Here is a 12,195-nt window from a genome sequence, read left to right as displayed (position 1 = left end):
AAGACAACTTGTCCACTTCTGCCATCCCCTGCAATGTGTGACCACAGGGACTTGTTCACTGTATGATAGGATGTATACTATCCCCATTATGGTCAGAGTCATGTTCAAACTGATGGTGTGTCATTGTACAGTCCCCCTAATCATCTGCAACTTGCAGATATCCCTTGATAGACAAGCTGAAGTGAATAGGATTCCATGAGAAAAGAATGTTTAAAATAAACTAATGTAGGGGGCTAGATAATCTTCAGATGCCTTCATTCCCCACCTCTGTGAGGTTGGATCCAAACTTAGACGTGGTAAGAGAAGACCCACTGAAATCAATGGGACTTTTGTCACACTTGACAAACTTAAGTACCATTTATTTCAATGAGTTTATTCTAAGCATGTATAAGTTTGGATCCCACCCATAAGAACTGTGGTTTTAGATGCATTTATTTAAAACATCTTTAAAAAGCTGTAATGATTTGTAACAACATCAGTTAAGTAAATTAAAGTATTTGTCATTCATATTGGCCTCTATGCCGATAAGCCCTTTAAGAAACAAACATGCAGCTATTTGATGTAGTAATAGAAGATGCTTTGTTCAATCTGTCACACGGATCTTAGTGACTTCCAGGATGAAACAGTGTTTGTGAGAGAATCCAAAATAGTTTTTCTTGAAACGGAGCATTTGTGTGATTTGATCCATCTGTTTTATCATTTGATCTGTGATTTTCTGCAGACAACAATATTGCCACATGCTGAGTCTTTAAAAGAACTTTAGAATCATTGCTAATAAGACTTGCCTTTGCGACGGGGTGACAGGAAATTAAAATGATGCTGCCATTTATTTAGCTGCGTATATTTGCCAAATAAGGCTTCGTTTCTCAATAGACGCTGGTTCTGATTTTATAAACAACTAAGCTGCTGTCATCAAGACTATTCTCTCATATCAAGCACTAGGTGATATAAGAAAATCTCCCTCAAAAGCTGTCAGTTTCTGGTCAAGGAGCCATTCCCAAGGGCTTTTCTAAACAATGCATACAGATGTTGTATGTGAATCAGTTCTTTGATACCAGTTGATGTTCATTGTACTGTCTAAATGGGCCTTTCATCACAAGAACATTCAATCCAGCTAATGGTAAGCAGCTAAAAATTATATAGATTTCTGGAATTAAAACAAAATAGTGTAATAAAAAGGCTCCTTATTTAATTCACAGGCTAATAGATCTGTCTAGAGTAAATAGCATAATGTATAAATCCAAAAAATGATAATTCCTTAGCAGCAAATAAAATAAAAGACTATGTAGGCAAACACGTGAAGACAATCTTTCATTAAGTAGAAGGATATATCTCTAGGGGCTTGCTTTATTCCAGTCATTCTTTTAGTAGTATGCCAATGCAAGCAGAAGTCCTTCTGTGAATGGAACAGCTTAGATACATAGGAAGTTGCCTAATAGTACTGAGTCAGAGCATTGATCCTTCTAGTTCAGTACTGTCTACACTGCCTGGAAGCAGCTCTGCAGGTTTTCAGGCAGGTGATATTTCCACCCCTACCTGGAGATGCCAGGGGTTGAACCTTCATGCAAGGCAGATCCTTTACCACTGTACTATGCTCCTTCCCCAACCCATAGTTGTTCCATGCACTGTGTCTGAATGCAGTAACAAAGGCTGGTATCAAGCTCTCACCTTGGTACTCTCACAAACATAACTAAAATAAGTCACTTTTTAAAAAATATCTGACAACATGCAACTATCACAGCAGCTTGGTGTTGCTAAAAGAAAACAATGCCTTAATTATTGATCTCTTTTCCCCAAAAAAGTATTCAGAAAAGTAGAGGATTATGGTATCCTAGAGTGCTTTTCATAATGATTTTTTTTTTTAAGCACTCAACAAAGCATGGGGATTTTTATTGTATTATATCTATCTATCTGCTGGAACTATGCTGTCAATGTAGGCAAGCAAAGCCTCTATTATGCCTGCAACAATAGCGTTCCCAGACCATTGGACATTAGAGCAAAAAACGTTGCTGCTCATTTGGCAAGGCGTACACAGGGGCCCTCCTTCCTGAGACTTTGTGGCTTTCTTTTTTCTTCCTGTGTAATATTCAAAGCTAATTGGGTATTGAAAATTCCAGCTTAGATTTCATAATAGAGCACTTCAGTCAAACCCCTAGATAAACCTATTAAGAAGAATAGGGAAACCTATGATTTTCTTCTTCTTCTGAGCCCTGGGTTTTAGCTCCTGTAGTCCAAAGTATAAAGCTGCCTTCAGAGCATCTTTATGCACCTTATTCTTGTGTGCACACAATATGATCTTGGCAGGCTAATCTACTTAAAGTGTGTCAAGTTTATTCCCCCAACCTCCTTCTATCCATTCTTTGTCATGGGAGTGACATCGGTGGTACCTTTTAGCACAGTTTGTGTAGTCTTTTATTAAGTTTGAAAAGGTAAGGGGGATAAAGATGCATGAAATATGAGGGTTTTCCCACCCCCTGTGAACTAGAAATCTAGTCCTGTTGAAAACTTCTCTCCTGGAAAGACATTTAGTTGGGAAGGGTGCTAGTAATTTTATGAGTCTGTGAGCTGATTCTGCAGACAAGCAAAATGATGGTAGTGGTGATGGGGATCAGAGGGAAAATGTTGAGGCTATCACAGGGATTCTTTGGGAGGTGCACCCCATCTATGGGTATTCTGTCTGCATCTTGTCCTAGTGACCACAAAAGAAAAAGTTAAAAGAGAAAGGACCCCTGAACAGTTAAGTCCAATGAAAGGTGACTATGGGGTTGCGGTACTCAACTCGCTTCAGGCCAAGGGAGCTGGCATTTGTCCACAGACAGCTTTACAGCTTTCTGGGTCATGTAGCCAGCATGACTAAACTGCTTCTGGCGCAATGGAACACCGTGACGGAACCCAGAGCACATGGAAATGCTGTTTACTGCCACTGTGGCTTCCTGCCACAGTGATACCTATTTATCTACTTGCACTGGTGTGCTTTTGAACTGGTAGGTGGGCAGGAGCCTGGACAGAGCAACAGGAGCTCACCCCATTGTGTGGATTTAAACCAATGACTTTTTGATTGGTAAGCCCAAGAGGCTCAGTGGTTTAGACCACAGCGCCACCCGCCAACCACAAGCTTGTTCACTGTCCAATAGCAAAAGCTGCTGCTTATTTTATCCCACAGCAGTGGAAGACTGCCATTGTTGGGAATAGGAAGAACGGAATGGGAAGAAGGAAGACATCCTATCAGAATTGTCTTTCATGTAGGTTGATTTAGCTACTATTCTGCACAACCCATAGCAATGCTAACCTCAAAGTCAGGAAGCTACAGGCTCTGACAGGGAACCTGAGTTGGGCAATGGTTAAGGCAAAGGGACCCCTGACCATTGGGTCCAGTCGTGACTGACTCTGGGGTTGCGGCACTCATCTCTCTTTACCACCATTGTGAAGGGAAAGATCCCCTTGATCTTTTCATTTGTCTCCAGCTGTGGCATCTTTTCATTTTTCAGGCTCAGAAGCCGAAGCAGCCCTCAATTAAAACAGTCCTGCTGCTGAAGAAAGAGAAACAAGGCAGGAAAAAACAACAACACTCAGATAATAGCCTGAGGCAAGCGTCCCCTTCTTTTCTGCATTGGTGAGGGGAATTAAATGCACCCATCATGCTTAACTTGGGCTTTATATAATCTTTATACACACACACACATTTATTGGTTTTTCACAATTTTATACATTTTAACTTTAACCATTTCAAACATTAAAATAAAAAGTTCTTTTGAACCTTCAGACCTCCTCCCCTCCCTCCATGGTTTCTATATTTAAGATTAAAATTTCTGCATCTTTTACCATTATCAATCTATTTTATATCCATAGTTACCCTAATAAAATCCACATTACAAGTGCCATTACATGTCAATGGGCTTTATATAATCAATGACTGCCAAAGTTCACAGAAAGAGGGAGTCATTTCTAGTACACATGCAACATAACCGTTGCCCAAAAAGAGTGTGTGTGTGTGTGTGTGTGTGTGATTTGAATTATAGTGATGAAAGTTAACTTGAAATAAGCACATCTATTCACAAAGCATATCCGTCCTCAAAGGAAGGGAGGATAAATTAGTCCTTGGTGAAAGTTTATATAAGTAATTGAAAGAAAATATAGCGAGAAATGGGATACAGCAAGAAATTGAATTCTTTCATTTAATACAGAAAGTGGGGAAAAACTCTGAGAGACACATAATGTACACACTACAATAGGTATCCAACAGTGAAAAGAAAAAAGTGTTGTACCTTATTGTTACAGAGTTTAGCAGGCAGTATTTTCCTTTCTCCCCTTGTAACGTAATGGAAAACCATGCAAGGAGCGATGTCCTATGGTTTCAAGGTTATTGTGAGAAAACTTGGATTATGCTGTTGCTTGACAAAATTGAGCAAAGACATCTGAGAATACAGAATTAAGGTTGTGGATGGTATATTTGACCTGTATACCAGACAAACAATCCACTGAGGCATTCTTTCAGTATTGTTGTATCAATTCTGTTCTTTTCAATGAGACTCACATAGGTGATATACCCCATGGATTGTTCCTTCAGTTATTATTTGCCAGCAATAAATGAAGTGGCAATTCCTTGGAACCTTTGCAGAATTAAATAGTATATACTAGAACCTAAAGTCTATGCTGCATTGTAAATTACCTGTGCTCCAAAGCCTGTAGGTAACAGGACTGTGGTAAGCTGTATGGGTTACTTCTGCATGGTCCTAAAGATTCTGCTTTTTATGCCAGTCCCCAAGAAAATAAAAGAAAAGAAAAGAAAAGAAAAGAAAAGGGGAGGGGGAGATGCATAGCAGAAAAACAGAGTGCAGATATGGAAACACAGTTAAGCAAAATGGTAGCATTAACTATAAGAAATGTACCCAAATATGAATTGTACAAATTGAAGAAATAAACAGTCCTGACTTTGTTGAAATTAATGCTACATAGGAAATCAATATGGGACAAAGGATATTAAAATGGCTGTTTCATGTATTAGATCCAACATTTCTAACGAAAGAGAGTCAGAAAATGAAACAAAACCCACAAATAATGTAAACTGCAATGTGAATTTCAAACTGGATTGTTTAACCACTGGAGGCGGCACTAGTATTTTAACATGAAACTTGAACACAAGCACTATTATTATAAATATTCAGGATGTGTCTCAGGGGGGAAATATTAGAGGAAGGGGTAATTTGATGACACACAAATATATTCACTCTTCAGGCCTGCATTATTCTGCTACCAGATAATTAAAACTTTGCCATCACACCCAAAGAAGAGACACAAGACACAATAAGCATGGTGAAAACAGGTTATAGTTATTAAAATATAAAAAATTATAGGATCTGCAAAAGGAATTAATCAGATTAGCCAAGCCATATTATTCAGGGCGGGAGAATTCTGCAATAAGTGGTGGAGGGGAGCAGATGAGATCTTCCTGCCAAAAGCAAGGAGTTAAACTATGGAGTTCACCTTAGATAATGTTGCGATGGCTGCCAACTTGGACAGCTTTAAAAAAGGAAACAGACAAACTCAGGGCAGATAAGGTTATCTATGGATACAAGTCATGATGGTGTTATATACTATTGGTAGTATCAGAAGTCATATCCCTCTAAAATACCAATTGCTGGGAGAGAGAGAAAAAGCCTGAGGGGCAGGGACTGTGTTATTGTTAGATACATTATTTTTATTTTTTCCATCTGAGTACTGGGGGCTGCAGAGCAAAAATGGGTTCCAGTGAGTTCTTGTGGCGCTCTCGCTGGAACTCATGGAGCTCTTGTGAGATCTCATAGAGTACATGAGATCTCCTGAGATTTGGGTGAGATCTTGTGATATTCCAGCAAGATCTCGTGAGATCTTCCTGGAAGCTGCCATTGCCATTCCTGCTTCTCTGTCAATGGCAGGGGCAGCAAGGTGAGTGGGATGGCTGTGTGGCACCTCCTCTTGTCTTTCCACCACCTGAAGTGGCTGCCTCATCTCATCTCATGGGAGGGCCAGCCCTGGAGAGGGAAACATCACACTCATGTCCTGATTGTAGGCTTCCTGTAGGCATCTGATGGCCACTGGTGTTGAACTAGATAGACATATTGTCTCATCCAACATGGTTATTTTTATGTGCCGTTCTATCACTAAAACATTACAGTACTGAGGTTACCAGTCTTTGGTACCTGCTGACTTAAAATCTTCATTCCTCTACCTTCTTTACATGTTTATCCTATCTACTTTGTTTGTCCTATTCTTGAGCTCTTATTCCTCAGAACCTTAGCAGCTATTTGTTCATTATTTATTTGTCTCACAAAAATGTCGCGTGCAGTCTTTGTCTCCATACCATAGCTGTCAATTTACAGATTTGAAAATAAGGGACCAGCAGCCTTGAAAATAAGGGACCTGCAGCCAAAATAAGGGACCTGCAGCCTCACCTGTTCCAGGCACTCCAGTCTTCCTGTCCTCCTGCAGTCTGGTCAAACTCATGCTGGTAGCTTCGAGAACACTGTCCAACCAACTTTGTAACCAGAGGTTCAACTGAATAGAATCTGAATCACATGCACCACAAGGCCTATGCAGCCTCAACTTAAGATGACTCCCCGGCCTGGCTTTACACTGCAAAGTTTGCAGCAGTACGTGCAACAAAATGGCATCCAGCATTCAAAAAACCCCTCAGTTTGCATTAACTAGCCACACACAAGGCATGCAAGCTCCACCCCCAGTCGTTCTTAGACTTCTTATTGGGTGAGCAACACAGCCAAGCAACACAGTTGGAGCCTCCCTCCTCCCTGGCCGGCAGGGAGGGAGGGAGAGGAGCTGCTTCCTTTGAAATTTAAGGGACATCATTTAAGGGACATCATCTATCAATAAGGGACAGCAGCGGGACATGGCACTGGAATAAGGGACTGTCCCTTCAAATAAGGGACACTTGACAGCTATGCTCCATACTGAACTTTCATCATCCTCACAGAGGCTGCAGATATTTTCCAATTTTATATAATATGTACCATCAGCAATCTGAATGCTTTTGGACATGCCACAACACTGCAGAACCTTAAGCAGTGTTTAAGGGAGATTCTGCACAAATCACAGATGAAAGCAATCAAAAATCAAGAGTGATACAGAAAGGTCTGTTGATTTTTAAAAAAAAATCTTTTAAATTATTGAAGACAGATCAAGAAAATAAGGAAGGTTTGTTTGTTTGTTATCAACCAAATCGACCACTCTTCATCATATGGCAATCACAGAGCTGTTTTCAAACATAATACATAAAACAACATATTGTACAGTGCACTAAATAGCCACCAAAAAAATCAGTTAAAACCAATTAAGCCATAAGAAATAATAGAACTGTAACATATTGAAATAATCTCAATTACCGGTAATTTTCTTGAAAGGCATGAAAGAAAGAAACCCGATGTCAGAATTCCAGACAGGTTGTATCCAGCCACACCTCCATTGGGAGAAGGCTCCACAATTTGTGTGCCATCAGGGCCAGCCCATCCATGAGACAAGGTGATGTGACCACCTCAGTTGGCAATAGCCACAGAGACAGCAGATCCCAATGCAGATCTCCTTCCCTGGTGGGAAGAGGAACACCATTTTGTAGTTCACCTCAGGTGCCAAAATGTATTGGGTCAGCCTTGGGTGCCACTCCAGACAAGGCTGTATCCTAGACATTCTATCTTCACCCATCCCCTCAAACTTAGAGCCCTTTTCACTTGATATGGGGAGAAGCACTCCAAAAAGTATCAGGATCCCAGATTTTATAAGTCAGTATTAACACCATAAACTGAGCTTGGTAAAATATAAGCAGCCAGTGCAGACTTTATGAAATAGACGTTATAGGATTCTATGCAGACATATGTATGCTATCAACAGCATGGTACATTAGCTGGTGCTTCTGGACCATTTCTAAGAGAACCCCTACAGCTTGCATTATAGTAATCTAAAGGCATGGTTACTAAAGTTTGGATCACTGTGCCAATGCTATCCCGGTCGAAAAGTCGCTATAGTTGGTGAGTCAGCAGCAGCTGACAGACACATGCTCATCCAGGGCTACACATCTGTTCTTTCAAAGTGAATGTGATACCATCTAGCTATGTACCAAATTCCCAGAAACAAGAAGCACCCATCAACAGTGCCTCCATCTTGTCAGGATTCAGCTGAAGTTCATTGACCCTCATCCAACCCTTTGCTGCCTCCACCATGTCAACACCTTAACTGTTTCATCTGGTTCAGATGGTATTGAGAGGTTGAGATGGATGTCATCCAAATACTGATGACCTTGAGTTCCAAACCCCCTGATGACCACACCCAAAGTTTTCATTCATATAGACAGATAGCATAGTTGTCAAGGGCCAATGTAGAAGTCTCCCAACAGTCTCTGTTTCTATGCAGATAGCATAGTCTCCCAACAGTCTCTTTTTCTTGCAGATAGCACCACAACAAACCATATAACTCCCAATTCCCTTCAGAGCCAATCCAGGATACCATAGCTGATGGTACCAAAAGCTGCTGAGAGATCCAGAAGTAGCAATGTGGTTGCAGTTCCCATCTCTTTTCCAATACAATTCAACCAGGATGAACCAAGACATCTTAGTACAGACCTTGGCCTGAAACCAGATTGAAATGCATGTTTCCCTCAGACATCTCTGGCCACTGTGAGAACAGGATGCTGAAATCGAGTGGGCTATTGACTTGATCCAGCAGGCTCTTCTTATTGTCACATGATATGGGTCAAGATAAAATGCAAGAATGTCTGGAGTTGCATGACCTCTCTTTTGAGAGCCTTGCCAAAGAAGGGGATATTAGCAATTGGGTGGCAGGTATCGCAGATCTAAGGGTCCAAAGAGGACAATTAAAGAAGTACAATACTAACTATTTCAATGAAGAACCCCCTCCCACAGTGAGGTACCCACTCATTCCTTCCAGTTAGCTATTAAAAACCAATATGAGCAAGTATCAAGAGAGGAAGTTCCCATGAACAGACCTCCACTAACAGGCTGCTCAACCTGTGGAATTTTTTTGCTGATTCTCCCTTTTTTCCCCAGTCCCATTCGCTCCTCCACCCCCACCCCCCAAAAAATTGCTCCAGTGGGTTTTAGCAATCTGCTGAAACAACATGAGCTCATATGATAGACTAGATGGAAAAGAGAAAATGGCCAAAAAACTACAACCACTCTGCAACTGTGTTTGCCAGCAGAAGTCTTGGCCTGATAAGAGTCCCTTCTGTGAATGCAGGATTCAAGTCACTATATTTGCATGTAGGTGTAAACATTCTTTCATATCAATCTAAATAAATAACAGTTAACTTAATCCACAAAAAATTCAGTTCTGATAAGAATCCAAATATTAATTAAGTACATTTGCCCCAGAGATAACATGTACCTGATGATTTTTATATGGGATATTATATACGATTTATTTATAAAGCTGCTCCTGTGAGGACACATTCATAACATTTAAATCAATGACCCATTCACCATGATCCTATACCTGTTTCCTTGAAAGCAAATGTCAACTTCAGTAAGTCTCTATGGATCTGTTCTCAGCAATTAGAGCCTTGTAGTTTTCCTTGTGGACTTTTAAATACTTCTGCTTATGGTTCTGAATCTGTGTGCTTTAGTTGTCCTGGAGGGACTTGGAAGCAAGACTCAGAAGAATCCTATACATGTCTACATAAAAGAACTTTCCATAGAGTTGTATTGAATTCCTTCCTTACTTACCACCTTCAGATGCTCTCCCCAAGGTCCAATGAGATATATTTAAACTACAGGCACTGAAATGGCTGGAGAAGAACCTGTAGTTTATGTAAACTACATAAGCCTAATGCCTGTTTGATTATTTTAGGAAATAGAGCTAATCTGAGGAACTACAAAAAGTCTATTGGGAACTCGTGTGTGTGTGTGTGTGTGTGTGTGTGTGTGTGTGTGTTTTAATGAACCGGACAGTGAGGTAAGATGAGTAAAAATAGCATAAAGTACTCTGTGGAACACAGCTGAATGCCATAAAACAGGTGCGGGGAACTTTTGGTGCTCCAGATACAGTTGAATTCCAGCTCTCATCAACCCATCCAACAGAGATGATGGGAATTGTAGACCCAACAGCATCTAGTAGGCACAAATTCACCAGCCCTGCCATAAAACTATCGATATAATGACAACATACACCAAAATTTTATATTCTCTACTTGTAAGAAAGAATCATCCTTAAAAGGAAAATGCTTGGACCAGATAAAAGTATGAAAGTATTGACACAAATCTTTAAAATGGGCTGAATGCTGACTTTACCTTCACATGTGAATGTTGATGATCCAAATGAATATTGTGAATGTGCAAAAGCTCGGAGATACCACCAGTGATGGTTAACATTCACCTAAATAAAATTGTGAGCATTCTCCAGTGTTAGCTGGACAAGCAACAATGTACTCCCAAAAAACCTATTCCAGTGAAATACCCAAATTTGTTTAGGATTCTCTACATTCTCATATGAAAGTTGTGATTTACTAGATTTTGAACTTTTACCAAAGAACAATAGGAGTTGTTATATTTTGCTCAGAATATTTCTTGTTTGCAACTTGCACACTATTTTTTCTGCAACACATTTACAACAATTTATGTAAAAATAACTTTTAAAATTGAACGTCAACATTTTATATAGAAAAATGTTTGCAGAACTGCAGAGAGAACATAACTGAGTGAAACTATCACTCAGCTGATGAACAGCATGCCTGAAAGGCCAGTTGGAAGGGGGACGATGCACCAATTCTTCAGGACCTGCCAAACAGTTTGCAATTTAGAGATATTGCACAGCTCCAATGGGTGGGAGTTTCAGAGCTGTAGGGACACCACAAAGCATCCTTATTGTCTTAGTTGGTAGGCACACCAGGAGGCCCTACGAAGCAGAACTTAAGCTGTGGGCAGCATTGTATGGGTGTAGACAGTTGAAAAAACAGGTGATGTCCACAGCATCCCACTCCCAGTTTATAGAGTGCTAAAAATAACTTCAAGTGTTGTGCCATGTTTTAGTGTAGTGCCATGTAACTGAAATCAACATTGACTCCATCATTCTAGATTCATGTAAATGCCACCCAGAGAATGGATGTGAAACTGTACTTGGAAGTTAATGTTAAAAATATGCCTATGTGTAACTAAGTAAAACTATGTAACAGAAAGCAAATTCCCCTGCACCAAGCAGTCAAAATTCTATAAATAATTCACCTTTTAAATATGTAATGGAGACTTTAAAGGCACATAACTCTAGCACTCTTGTATGTGAAAGCTCTTCATTCTCTGCCACTTTAGATATTTATAACTTTCAGAAACAGAATTTATTAATATTTCATTGTAACCCAAACACTAGTTAAACAAAAGAAGCTTGGGGAAGTAGTTAACCTCTTAGCTGAGAACCAAGGAAAACCTGCCTATTATTATGTTCAAGTACACTGTTGTCTGTTGTTGGCCTCTTATACAATATGATAATCTTTATTGTCATTGTCCCATACAGAACAATGAAATTGAAAAAATCTACATCAGACATTCAAAAACCAACAAGCCTGCTATCCCAGCTATCTCAGCCTGGTTGGCCCCCTAAAAACTCTGATACCCCATAATTAAATACAATAGAGACTACCTTACACTGCGTTTAAAACCAAAATTGCATTTGGATAGAAACTGTTTCTCAGACGGCTAGTCCTAGTCTTTATAACCCTGTACCTTCTTCCAGAAGGCAGAAGCTGAAAGAGATCATTTCTGGAGTGCGCACTATCCTGCACTATCTCTGCAGTTTTCTTATGGCACCTGGAAGCATAGATTTGATCCAAGGTGGGAAGAATGCACCCAATTATTCTCTCTACAGTCTTTACAACCCTGGACAGCATTGTTTTTCCCTGACTGTGCAACTCCCAAACCACACAAGTTAATACACTCTCAATGGTACAATGGTAAAATGCCATCAACATCATGCATCAGTTCATACGCCACCTCCATTTCTTCTTTGTAAGCCTAAAAATACCCCTAGTCCAGCTGGAGTCATGGCACAGATCTTGGAGTCTTGGGGTATTTCTTGAATAGGAAATAAAATCCAAAACAAACAGAGTGAGACAAACCTAAAAGTTGCTTAATGAAGCATTTCATTAAAAAAATGTTATGGTGATAGCCTAATTAGGGCCATTGGTTTCTTATAATCTTTTAAGAT

This window comes from Podarcis muralis, chromosome 1 (genome assembly GCF_964188315.1).
Source record: "Podarcis muralis chromosome 1, rPodMur119.hap1.1, whole genome shotgun sequence".
NCBI classification, from domain to species: Eukaryota; Metazoa; Chordata; class Lepidosauria; order Squamata; family Lacertidae; genus Podarcis; species Podarcis muralis.
Note: the sequence above shows the minus strand (reverse complement) of the source record.